The sequence below is a fragment of the Protopterus annectens genome, chromosome 2.part1 (assembly GCF_019279795.1).
Source record: "Protopterus annectens isolate FY-2018-M chromosome 2.part1, PAN1.0, whole genome shotgun sequence".
Taxonomy (NCBI): domain Eukaryota; kingdom Metazoa; phylum Chordata; order Ceratodontiformes; family Protopteridae; genus Protopterus; species Protopterus annectens.
The window spans coordinates 1,218,529,710-1,218,542,149 of NC_056729.1; the positions used below are offsets into that span (position 1 = coordinate 1,218,529,710).

At 38.8% G+C, this 12,440-nt stretch overlaps 1 protein-coding gene across 4 annotated transcripts in view; it reads left to right on the plus strand.

Moving 5' to 3' along the window:
• The window catches only part of KLHL29 (kelch like family member 29), a 2,735,259-nt gene that overhangs the window by 1,264,785 nt on the left and 1,458,034 nt on the right, over positions 1-12,440 (plus strand). The window lies entirely within an intron of this gene.

The window sequence follows — 12,440 nt, forward strand, 5'->3', positions numbered from 1 at the left end:
TCGGTTTATTAAAAAAAGATGCTATATTGTCCATGTTGATAGATTTAGAATTATGAATTTGAGATGCAATACCTTGTCTTACTCTTTTGTCATTTAACTTAATCTTTTCTTTCTATTCTTTCTGACATTTGACGACCTTTATTAAAACTTCCATAACATAGCTTTGATCACCAAAATTATTAATTACAACTAGACACAATATAGTTGGTTCTAAACATAGCATAAACATTCTTGTAATGTTAATCAGGGCAGCATACCTACTCATCCTGCCCAGTAAGCAGCATCCATACCTTTGCTTGCTTACTTTACTTCTGAAGCAGCGTCCAAGACTCACTTCATATCCCATTTACCCAGTAAGCAGCGTCCATACCTGAACTCACTTACTTTACTTATGAAGCAGCATCCTATCTCACTTCATACACCATTCATTGAATTACCTTCTACCAAATAAGCAGCATCCTTACCTCAGCTTGCTTATCTATTCAGCAAACTTCCTCCAGCTGCTACTTTTCCTTTTCCCAAATCCTAGAAATGAACCCAGACACCAGAGGGGGAACAGAAGAAGGCAAGCCTGTCACTCTTCTCCGCCTACCCCAACTGATAAAATAACCCCAATACCCACCAATCCAACAACAAAAAAGGAAGGGTGGGTGGGTAGCAAGTTCATACCAAAATGTGATTGCTTACCCAGGTACACTTGTCTAAACCCCCCAAGCCCACCTCACCCTTATCTCATTTCATCCCAATCATCCCTCCCTCCATTTAACCCTTTCACCTCCCCAACCCAAGTAACTCCCACTAATATATCACTGCTTGTTAATCCTTCCAGGATTTAGTTATCATTTAGTCTGTTATTATTGTTATCTAGTTACTGTTTAGATAATTTGTAGCACTGTGTTTTATTTCTTTCTCAATGTTGTAATTAGAGATTACTACTCAGTTGTACCTAATGTGCTCCTGTATTTTTCCATGTCATGATTACCTCTACTGTATACATACCTTGATTGTTATTGTTTGCCATCATCATGTCATTCTGCGGAGCTTTTCTCCCCGGGCCACCATTGAAAAAGGACCTGTGTCCAGTCAGAATTTCCCGGTAAATAAATAAATAAATAATATATCACACTAAACCCTCTTGAAGATGTCCCAGGACAGCTTAGTTTGTTACCAAACCACATTTGTCCCGTTCCCCTTCAGTAAACACATCACACCGAATGACATTTGACGACCTTTATTAAAACTTCCATAACATAGCTTTGTTCACCACAATTATTAATTACAACTAGACACAATATATTTGGTTCTAAACATAGCATAAACATCCCTGTAATGTTAATCAGGGCAGCGTACCTTCTCATCCTGTCCCAGTAAGCAGTGTGACGGCCATACCTTTGCTCGCTTACCTTACTTATGAAGCAGCGTCCAAGACTCACTTCATATCCCATTTACCCAGTAAGCAGCGTTCATACCTGAACTCGCTTACTTTACTTATGAAGCAGCATCCTATCTCACTTCATACACCATTCATTGAATTGCCTTCCACCAAATAAGCAGCATCCTTACCTCAGCTTGCTTATCTATTCAGCAAACTTCCTCCAGCTACTACTTTTCCTTTTCCCAAATCCTAGAAATGAAACCAGACACCAGAGGGGGAACAGAAGAAGGCAGGCCTGCCCCTGTTCTCCACCAACCAACCTGAACAGGTTGTTCCCCCTTCTTTCTACCCCAAAGTTTTAAACCAACTACCTCCCATAAAGGGAAGAGTTAATCCAAACATCATTCGGTGTGCCCTTCATCTATAAAGTACATTAGAACCCCAACCCAAGTAATCAGCAAATTGATTTTCCTTCCTTAGTGAATCAGCTGCCTAGTAATCCCACCAGCTGCCTAGAAATCCCACCATCATAACCACTATTCCAAAAGCAAGAAAATTCATAATCCCAAAACCACCCAAATACTAACTTCAAAACTCTACTTCAAAACTTTAATGACCTAAACACTAAGAGCCACAAAACAAGAACCACTTAACCTAGTTCCTGAACTCCCTATCCCAGCAGTGAAGTACTCTAGATGCCCAACCTTAACCCCCCCCCCAATTCACTCAGTAACAAATGGCAATCAGGCCACCGTCCAGAATTTGTAAATTAACATAACCCTGTCCCCGGTAAAATACAAAAGTCACCACTAAATCCCCCTGACCAACTGGAATGTCCTTCCCTGTGTACAAGTCTGAACCAAATAACGCAACCACCTGTTCACCAGTCTCCTACCCCCCAGGTGGCTGCAACACAATTTGACTAAGCTAACCCCCCCTACCATCTACTTGAATTATAAAGCTACCTCCAAATTCCTGCAGCAAGTGTCTGGTCAGGCTAACCCAGCCTGACAACCAGCAAACCATGCCACAGTCATATTAACCCCGAGAATAGGCCCTATTCCCTCAGACTTCCCCAACTAAAAGTATGATGCCTGCTAAATTGAAAAACACACCAAAATCCCATATTCCTTGAATTTCCCCTTTAAAGATTTCCTCTCAATATGCCCTTTGTCCTTCAATAATGAATTCAACGCTAAACATCCGCTAGGAGACCTCAAAACAAGCCTTGCTTACTTAACAGTAATCCACCTGTGCAGTCTTTGCTTGCTACTCCAGCCAAACAGCATACATCACCTTCAGGTCACCGACTGATGTGACTCTCTGCACCTTTTCACAACCGCACTACCCATAATTTCAGCTACAGGCACAATGGTCAATATACACTGATCCTGTAAAAACTGTTAATTTATTGCCATAAACCAAAGTATCTTGATCTTAAATGTTAGCAAGGGGACCCATCACCATCTTCCTTCAACCCTGTCTGAAGTATGAGTAAGTCTAACTCCTCTCATAATGCCCAAAGTCTTAAATGTCATATATGACATTAATACCAACTGCTATGGAGACAAGTTATCTCCCAGTGACTTCCCCATCTCTGAAACGTGGTATGTTGTTGTCCACTCCAAACGCAACCTTGATTAGTGGATGGGTAACCACAAATTCGTCCCAGGCATCTTAATTTTGACACATCCCAGGGGGGATAGCTAATTTTGACTAACCACACACCTTCCCAAACCCTATGGGTGACATCCCCCTCCCCAGAATCACCCTGCCATAGAATATCAAAAACAAATGAGGGAGAAAGTGCCAGGGCTACCTTCAGCTCCCCCATAACCCTGCATTTGCACACAAAGGCAATCCAGGACCAAGAAAAAAAAAAAAAAGACTCCTTACAAACCCTGCATATCAAACCCCATATGAACAAAACACAAAATAAATGAGGGAAGTAATCCCCAAATCAGGGACCAATTCCAATCATCGGTCCCAATCGACTCAGCTTCATTTGTGTGTAACATGTAGAACACGTCAAATGAAAATTAGGTCTGAAAGATACCATCTAAAGTAAGGGCCTAAGGCAGACACCTGTGGGACCTTGACTATAACCAAGGATTTTGTCTGTCCAGTTGCTGCATAATACTTGCCATGTCCCATTTGTCAGCCATGCAGCTACCCATCTTATCAAGAGTACCTCAACCTAGGTGTGCTAAATTTACTGAACAGTGTTATGTGTATGAACCTGGCAAATACTGAAGTGAAATCCATATAAATTACCTCACAGCACAATTTGCACAATTTTCCATTCATAGCTATTATATTGCTGTAGAACTTCATGTTACATGTGGTAATAGATTCTTTTTCAACATATGCCTGCTGATATATGGTTTCAAGTCCAGACATTCTGCAAAATCTGTACAGCTAGAAGATATGTTGAGAAGCCCCCCCCCCCCCCACCTTACGGCAAGACCGACAACCAACAGTCAGCCCCACCAATGGCAGCAACTGCACATGAACAACAATGAAAGCCCTACCAACCCCGTGAACAACATACCTACCGCTGGAACAAAGGCCCAAAATCTACCTGTCTCGCACCACCCCAAACTCAACCCATACCTCTCCCCTCTTAGATCAGGAAATCTGAAAAAAATATCAATAAAGGGGAAACAAAGGCCAAAATTGTGACACTTAACTATTACTCTGCAAACGTTCAAAATTTAATAGAACAGGTTTTGCACTAGAATGAATTTCTGAAGGGTATGAAGTCTGAAACTCAAATGTCTAACATTTTCTCTGACTTCAACCCTCAATTCTTCAATGATTTGCTCTGAAACCACAGTTTTGAAAAATGGACCAAAATGTGCCAAAACATCTGAACAGTACTGCACCAACACCCAATGACTTCCAACAGACTATCCCAGTAACCTGCCCAGTCAGCACATTCTAGAATGGATGTATTCTGTCATGAAGACTAGAGGTGTATTTTACAACAAAATAGTTCTGGACAACATTGGTTATAAAAGATGGCCCCCGCTGAAGTGAATTCTTATTCTCTAGAAATAGTTTGTTTAAAAGAAATAATGTTATTACCCTCTTAGAAATAAAATAAACAATTGTGTTACTAATCTGTTTTAATTTCTCCCCTGCTAGTCTTCTTACTCTATTCAGTGTTACATTTAAAGCTATCCTTAAAATAACCACCAACCATTTCCTGATCACTAATGAGCATCAGCTCTCGTTGCACAAGTGCTCGGGTACTTGCTTTCCTTCTTAATGAAGGAAGTTACTGTCATTATTGTAATATATGTACTCACTGCTGTTTGCCCAAAACTCATTTTGATGATAGTGACATACATTTGAATCCTAAATGTGCAATTAACTCGAGAAATGTACAAAGATATGAGCAACCACCCCTCATGTAAATAATGTAGTTTTGTAAACAGCCTTTAATTGTGGTGTTCTATAGTGTAATTCCGTCCATTTTCTTTTTGTTATAACCAAAGAGAAGTGGGACTGATCTATTATTTTAATCAAATTGTGGATGGTTGCAAGATAGGCCCTGCACTACCCCCTTCCCCACGGCCATACTGCTACACCACTCTTTCACGATGAATGGCCAGTATGTGGGCTGCCTCATAGCCCACGAACACAGTCCTGACAGAAGGCTAGACTGCCATTCCTCCCCCATCTGTGCCCCACCCTCTCCATTTCCTCCATGCTCTGTTCAATTTGTGAAGGCATTTTCAGAAAATGCGAGAGTACAGGCAGGACGGAGTGGGTGGAGAAGAGTGTCAGGAGTGATTTGTGACAGAGGAGTACCAGTAAGAGTGAAAGGGAAGGTCTACAAGAGGGTAGTGAGACCAGTTATGTTATATGGGTTGGAGACAGTGGCGTTGACAAAAAGGCAGGAGTCAGAGCAGGACGTGGCAGAGTTAAAGATGTTAAGATTTGACTGGGTGTGACAAGGGTGGACAGGATTAGGAACAAGTATATTAGAGGGTCAGCCCAGTTTGGAAGGTTTGGAGACAAAGCCAGAGAGGCAAGATTACATTTTTTTGGACGTGCTGAGGAGGGATGCAGAGTATATTGGGAAAAAGATGCTAAGGATGAAGCTGCCAGGTAACAGGAAAAGAGGAAGGCCTAAGATAAGGTTTATGGATGTGGTGAGAGAGGACATGCAGGTGGTTGGTGTGATAGAGCAAGATGCAGAGGACAGGAAGAAATGGAAACAGACAATCCACTGTGGAGACCCCTAACAGCAGCAGCCAAAAGAAGAAGAAGACTTTCAGAAAATGCTTAAACTTGAAGAAGCTCACACTTTCAACATGCAAATGGCAACCTTACAAATTCAACCAAGCTTTTAGCATACAATGAAAGGGCAAAACTAAAACCTTATGATTTTTCAGTGAAAATACATATATACACGCCCTCAAAGGGAAAATAGCATTTAGCTACATATGGTAAAATGCATTATGTATGTAAGGATTTGCAAGCTTCTCCCATCCAAAACATGGATCGCTTAACAAGGTTCTGGCAATAGTTTATACGAGTGACTCCATCTCAAGATAGTACCCCCACCCTTTTAGTTAACCTTTCCTTTTACTGGGGGAGACACCATTAAAATGCAAGGGACTACTTTCAAATTCGACCAAGCTTTACTATACTGAGAAAATGACAGCATTAGAGCCTTAGGATTCCTCTCTGCATATGCATACACACGAGAAAAGGAGTCACTATTGTGAACGTTAGCGAGCTTTTCTCGCTTCCAAAAACACGGACACTGAAAAATTTTAAATCTCTTATCTGCAGGAGACATTGCCAATGATTTCTCAGTATTTAGCATTTTAGCAGCACAGAAAGTCCCAGCAAGAAAGATACAAGTTATGCCACGTATGCTACGTAATCTTAACAAATGTCCTCATGAAGTCATATTTGCTTCCAATTTACTAAGCGTAAACCAAGCTGTTTCTCTTTCCAAGGTCAGGATCACATCTGATTGAGAGACCACGCATGGAGTTTTCTGTGGGAAAGCAAGGCTGTCAAGGTCATTCCCCAATAACAGACACGCAGACAAAGCGTATGGCAATTTAAGTCATCTAATTCATACATAGGGCAGTTTATAAGAACTTCTGAAGCAAAATTCCTGTACAAACCTATATCGGACATTTTATGATGGCTAAAGTTTTTCAGTCGCCTTAAGAATTAGAATTTACTATGTACTCTTTAACTGTAATGATTTTTACAATTCTCTCCCCAAAAAACTTGCAGAATATTTCTCCAACCGGATGTTCAGCAATGAACCAGGGCAGCAAGCGGTGCCAGGAAGATAGGAAAACCTAGTGACCACAAAGCACTGCCCCCGAAACATCACCATCCTCACACTCCCCCACATGGAGAAGAGAGGCAACCTTCAGTCACCAAACCAAGGTGAGCACCAAACCGATCAGACTTTCATTCCATGACAATATGGACAGTCGCAAAGTACACAGCAAATGGCCCCCTAGCCATCATCCAACTCCACAGTAACCTTTCGGCTGCCAGCAACATCCAAAACTCAAATGTATTACAACTCTCCCCCCCCCCCCCCCCGCAACTTTTTTTTTTTTGAATAGGTTATACATTAACAAAGGGAAGGAAGTCTGAAATGCAGTTGTATGCTTTTATTTACCGCATTCAGTAATCGCAAGTCAAAGGTTTTCCAGCAAACCACCATTTGCAACACTATCCTCTAAGCTCAAGAAATCAACACACATGCACAGTAAGCAATGGCAAATGGAAGCCCGCAAAAACACCACAAACCATCACCTACGAGTCCGGCTAATGGACTGTGTACCAAATGAGGACGGAGACGCACGGGGTCCAACAAGCAATGACAAGCAAAAGGAAGAAAGTAGAGCCACCAAAGTTAGAGTGTAGAACACATCCAAGTAACCATCCACAGAGACAAACAGCACACACAACAAAACTGCAAAACGCTAAACCTATCTGCTGTCCTAGAGCTAACCCACTAAACAACCATGTGCACACCTGCACTACTCATGTGGAAATCTACAGTATCTTTGTAATTTTAGCATTAACACAGCAGGACCCATTAAGCCCCCCCAAATCCCTCTTCAAAAGACAAGCCATATCCTTAACAACAGCAGCCATCAATCCTGCTACCAGCTACTAACAATACAAGGACACCATGGTAAACAAACAGAAGCAAGAACAGCCCCAAACCTTGACTAATTACCATTACCTACATCTGCCATTCCACAAGGCCTACCTGACCATAGCTAAGGCCTACCTGACCATAGCTAGCCATACCTACAGGTTGTCTTGAACATAATTAAACAAACCACACAAACAGGATGCAAGATACAGCTGATTTATTCCGGTGCCTCGGCCCAACAGCCTTCAAAGGAATAAAGTTCAAGCCACCAGATGCATTATATATACTGGTGCTACCCAACAATCAACAATTAAACAATTACATATAATTGAAATAATGTTGAACATCTCCAGAGAGTTAAAGATACAGACACAGTTCATACACTTAATACAAAAATATGTATAAAAAACACTTAAAGCTTGAAATATATTGAATTACTCATTACAACACACAGGAAAGATGCTGTTAAATGTTTAAATTTACTTCCAGATTCAAACCTCGAGGTTTTAAAGTACCATATTTCAAAATGAATCTACTTTCTAGATTTAATAAATTCTGCTGAAAGTTACCTCCATAACATACATTGGGTTTGGCTAAAGCACAAAAAAATAATGAGTCAATAGACCCATTATGTACTGTGTGAAAATGTTCGAATATAGGGCTATTTATCCTAGCATTGCGAACATCGCCAATATGTTCTAATACACGTATTTTTAATTGGCGTTTTGTCTGACCTATATAATATTTAGGCAACGCACAGTCACAACCATGGTATGTTTAAATGTGGCAAATGTAAGATATGTGTGAGGGTGAAAAACCTATCAGGCAGTACTATTAATGGGGTTAAATATTTTGCAGAAAATAACTTTAATTGTAGCTCCTGTGGTGTAGTTTACATTATTGGTTGTGACTGTGCGTTGCCTAAATATTATATAGGTCAGACAAAACGCCAATTAAAAATATGTGTATTAGAACATATTGGCGATGTTCGCAATGCTAGGATAAATAGCCCTATATTCGAACATTTTCACACAGTACATAATGGGTCCATTGACTCATTATTTTTTTGTGCTTTAGCCAAACCCAATGTATGTTATGGGGGTAACTTTCAGCAGAATTTATTAAATCTAGAAAGTAGATTCATTTTGAAATATGGTACTTTAAAACCTCGAGGTTTGAATCTGGAAGTAAATTTAAACATTTAACAGCATCTTTCCTGTGTGTTGTAATGAGTAATTCAATATATTTCAAGCTTTAAGTGTTTTTTATACATATTTTTGTATTAAGTGTATGAACTGTGTCTGTATCTTTAACTCTCTGGAGATGTTCAACATTATTTCAATTATATGTAATTGTTTAATTGTTGATTGTTGGGTAGCACCAGTATATATAATGCATCTGGTGGCTTGAACTTTATTCCTTTGAAGGCTGTTGGGCCGAGGTACCGGAATAAATCAGCTGTATCTTGCATCCTGTTCGTGTGGTTTGTTTAATCAACTTGTTGCTGTTGTTGGTTGCTGTTTCCTATGTTAGAGCTGGGTCTGGATACATGATGGCTAATTTCAATGTGGAGAGTGATGGATTTTTATTTGCCAGCTTGGCTAAAGAAAGGGATCTAAAGCTGGCTCAATTTGATCCATGGACAACGTCTGGTAATTATGGTCATGATAAAAAATGAAGATTTAAAGAGACTTAGAATCAAAGAAACTTCTTTATTTTATGACATTTGTCTTTTGGAGAAATATGTTGAATTATCAATTACACCGAGGGGTTTGAGAATTGATAAACTTCCTGCATATAGATTTTCAGAAGATGAGGATGAATTTTTAGCCGAATGGCAGGCAGCGTCTCTTCATTGCACTTTAACTTGGTTGAGAATTTTAATCAAACGTAATCGGAGAAGTCTTGGACTAATCCAATCTAAAATAGCAGAAGGTGAGGCAAGTTTATCAGACATACACACAACCCCCTCTTTTCTACAGGCTATGAAAGATATCAATGGTGCTGTTTCCAAAGCTGAGTGTGAGGTTATAGCAAGGAAAAAGAAAAAACTGAACAGAGATATTGCTGATTTTAAAAGCAATATCATCTATTCTTGGCAGCGTCAGTGTCAACGTAAGAAAGGTACAAGTGGCACATCCCGGGAGAGATCATCTGAGGGTAGTTCACGCAGTGGGCGTGATTCTTCGGTTTCGTCATCAGATACAGCCGGTGGTTGCAAGAAAAGTGTATCCTTTGAACGCGTTGATCTAGTGAATGGTAATGGTTCTCTGACCGAAGGAGAAGAACAAGGCAGGTGGAATTTTCGGCAAGGGGCGAAACGAAAATCTCGCCAAAAAGGTCGCAATAAAAGGTACTGATTCCGTTGATAATGCTCATGCTAACGCTCATGTGTTTTACACTCTTTATGAAAATGAGCGTGAAGATGAATGTATTGATTGTGTTGTTAATGCTCATACTGACGCTCATGTGTTTTACACTTCTTGTGGACATGAGCTTGAAATTGAAGGTATTGAGTTTACTGAAGATCGTCTTTTGGACAATAATGTGAACAATGAGAACAGTACTAATATTGTTAACTTAAGCAACTTGGTCTTATCATCTGAAATGCTTATGGTACTAAATTTAGGCAGTAAGTTTGTGCCAACAAAAATTCCAGCATTTTGTGATATTCTACTGGATATTAAACGCTTTTGTAGAAAATTATACTTAAAAGTATTTTTTGATAAAGGCTGTGATAATAATGCTTTTACTGTGGCATGTACAGAAGGTAATTCAAACATTTTTGCAGACTTTAATAGTGTTGCAAATAGTTCTGTTTGTTCCATTGATTTGGATGAGTTAGATGATTTCTCTGTTCTTTTTGACCCTTTATTAGATGTTTCTATTTATGATATTATGGCTGAAAACATACCAGCTAGTGTTAATCAGAGGGACAGTAGCTTAGTAGTTGACAGTAGTGAGGCAGGGGCCTTTGACATTCGTTCTGAACGTTTTTTTACTGGTTATGGTAAATTTATTTTACCACAATTACCAAGTCGCAGCTCCTTTTGTCCACCAAAAAATTCTGCAGCTTTAAGGACATTTGAGAATGTCTTATGTAAAAAGGCAGAAATTGAATATGCTAGTTTTTTGAAGCAGTTTTTTTCCTTCAATTTAAGCAAGCCTGAATGGCTTGCTTTGAAGAATATGAAGGAAGCTTCAAAAAATTATGCCTTTTGTGTTGCAGATAAAGGGGGTAAGTGGGTAGTTATGAACAAATGTCATTATTTAAAAATGAATTACGATTTATTATGTAATGATTGCGTTTATGTTGAATTGCCTAGAAATCCCATTAATGATTATAATTCTTCTCTTTTGGAAATTCTTGAGAGAGGTGAAAGGTTGGGTTTTCTGAGTAACAAAGATGTTAAACGTTTATATGTGGCCAATCCTAAAGACCCCACGTTTTATGCAATACCAAAAATACACAAAAATATCTCTGACCCCCCTGGTCGCCCTATTGTGTCTTGTTGTGGTGGTTATTTGGAGTTTGTAGGAATTTTTTTGGATAGCATTCTAAAGGACCAATTGAAATATGTTGCTTCCCATATCACAAATACAAATCAATATTGTGAGATGATTAAAAATTTCGAATGGCACTCTAATTTTTACTGGGCTATGGTCGATGTAAAGTCATTATACACTAACATTAGTAATAAATTGGGTTTGGAAGCTATAATGAAAATTTTGGGTGAAGGTCCACGTACATCTTTTGTTATTTCTCTTTTAGAGTTTGCACTTAGTCACAACTATTTTGTATTCAACAAGAAAGTATTTCTTCAAGTAGATGGGACTGCAATGGGAGCTAGCTTTGCTCCTACTTACGCAATTTTGTTTATGTCATTTTTTGAAATTAATTTTCTATATACTTTGGAATTTTTTAAAAGGAATGTTGTCTCCTATTACAGATTTATTGATGATTTAATTTTTATTTGTAGAGGAGACATTTCAGATTTTGACAAATTTATGATAGATATTCACCAAAATAGGTTTGGTTTAGAGTTCACACATGTTACTAACAAATATGAAATCCAATTCTTGGACATCTTGTTATATGTGGATAAACAAGGAATTGTCCAATTTAAACCATATAGGAAGGAAGTAGCCTCTAATAATTTTTTGCATGCATCTAGTGCACATCCTATGCATCTTATTGAGGCACTTCCTTATGGTGAATTTAAACGAACATATGAACACACTTCTGAACGTAGGCTTTTGAAATTGGAATTTGACAATGTTTGTAAGAGACTGTTGGATAGGGGTTATTCTGAGATTTCAATTGGGAAGAATCGTGCAAGATTTGATTCTAGTTTAAAACATTATGTTACAAAGTTATCTCATATTAATCCAACTCAGAAACAGGTCGATATTAATGATAGATTATTTTTCGTTACTAAATACTCTTTATTTTCGGATATTTTATGTAACATTGTTAAGTTCTTGTGGCCTTTTGTTCATAAAAATGAGGAGATTGGGCATCTTTTTCCTGAACATGTTTCCTTTTCATATGGCAGATATGCAAATCTTAAGGAAATTCTTAAACCTAGACATTTGCTAAGTGATGTTTCTTTGTTGGATTCTGACAAACAACATGGTATGTTTAAATGTGGCAAATGTAAGATATGTGTGAGGGTGAAAAACCTATCAGGCAGTACTATTAATGGGGTTAAATATTTTGCAGAAAATAACTTTAATTGTAGCTCCTGTGGTGTAGTTTACATTATTGGTTGTGACTGTGCGTTGCCTAAATATTATATAGGTCAGACAAAACGCCAATTAAAAATACGTGTATTAGAACATATTGGCGATGTTCGCAATGCTAGGATAAATAGCCCTATATTCGAACATTTTCACACAGTACATAATGGGTCT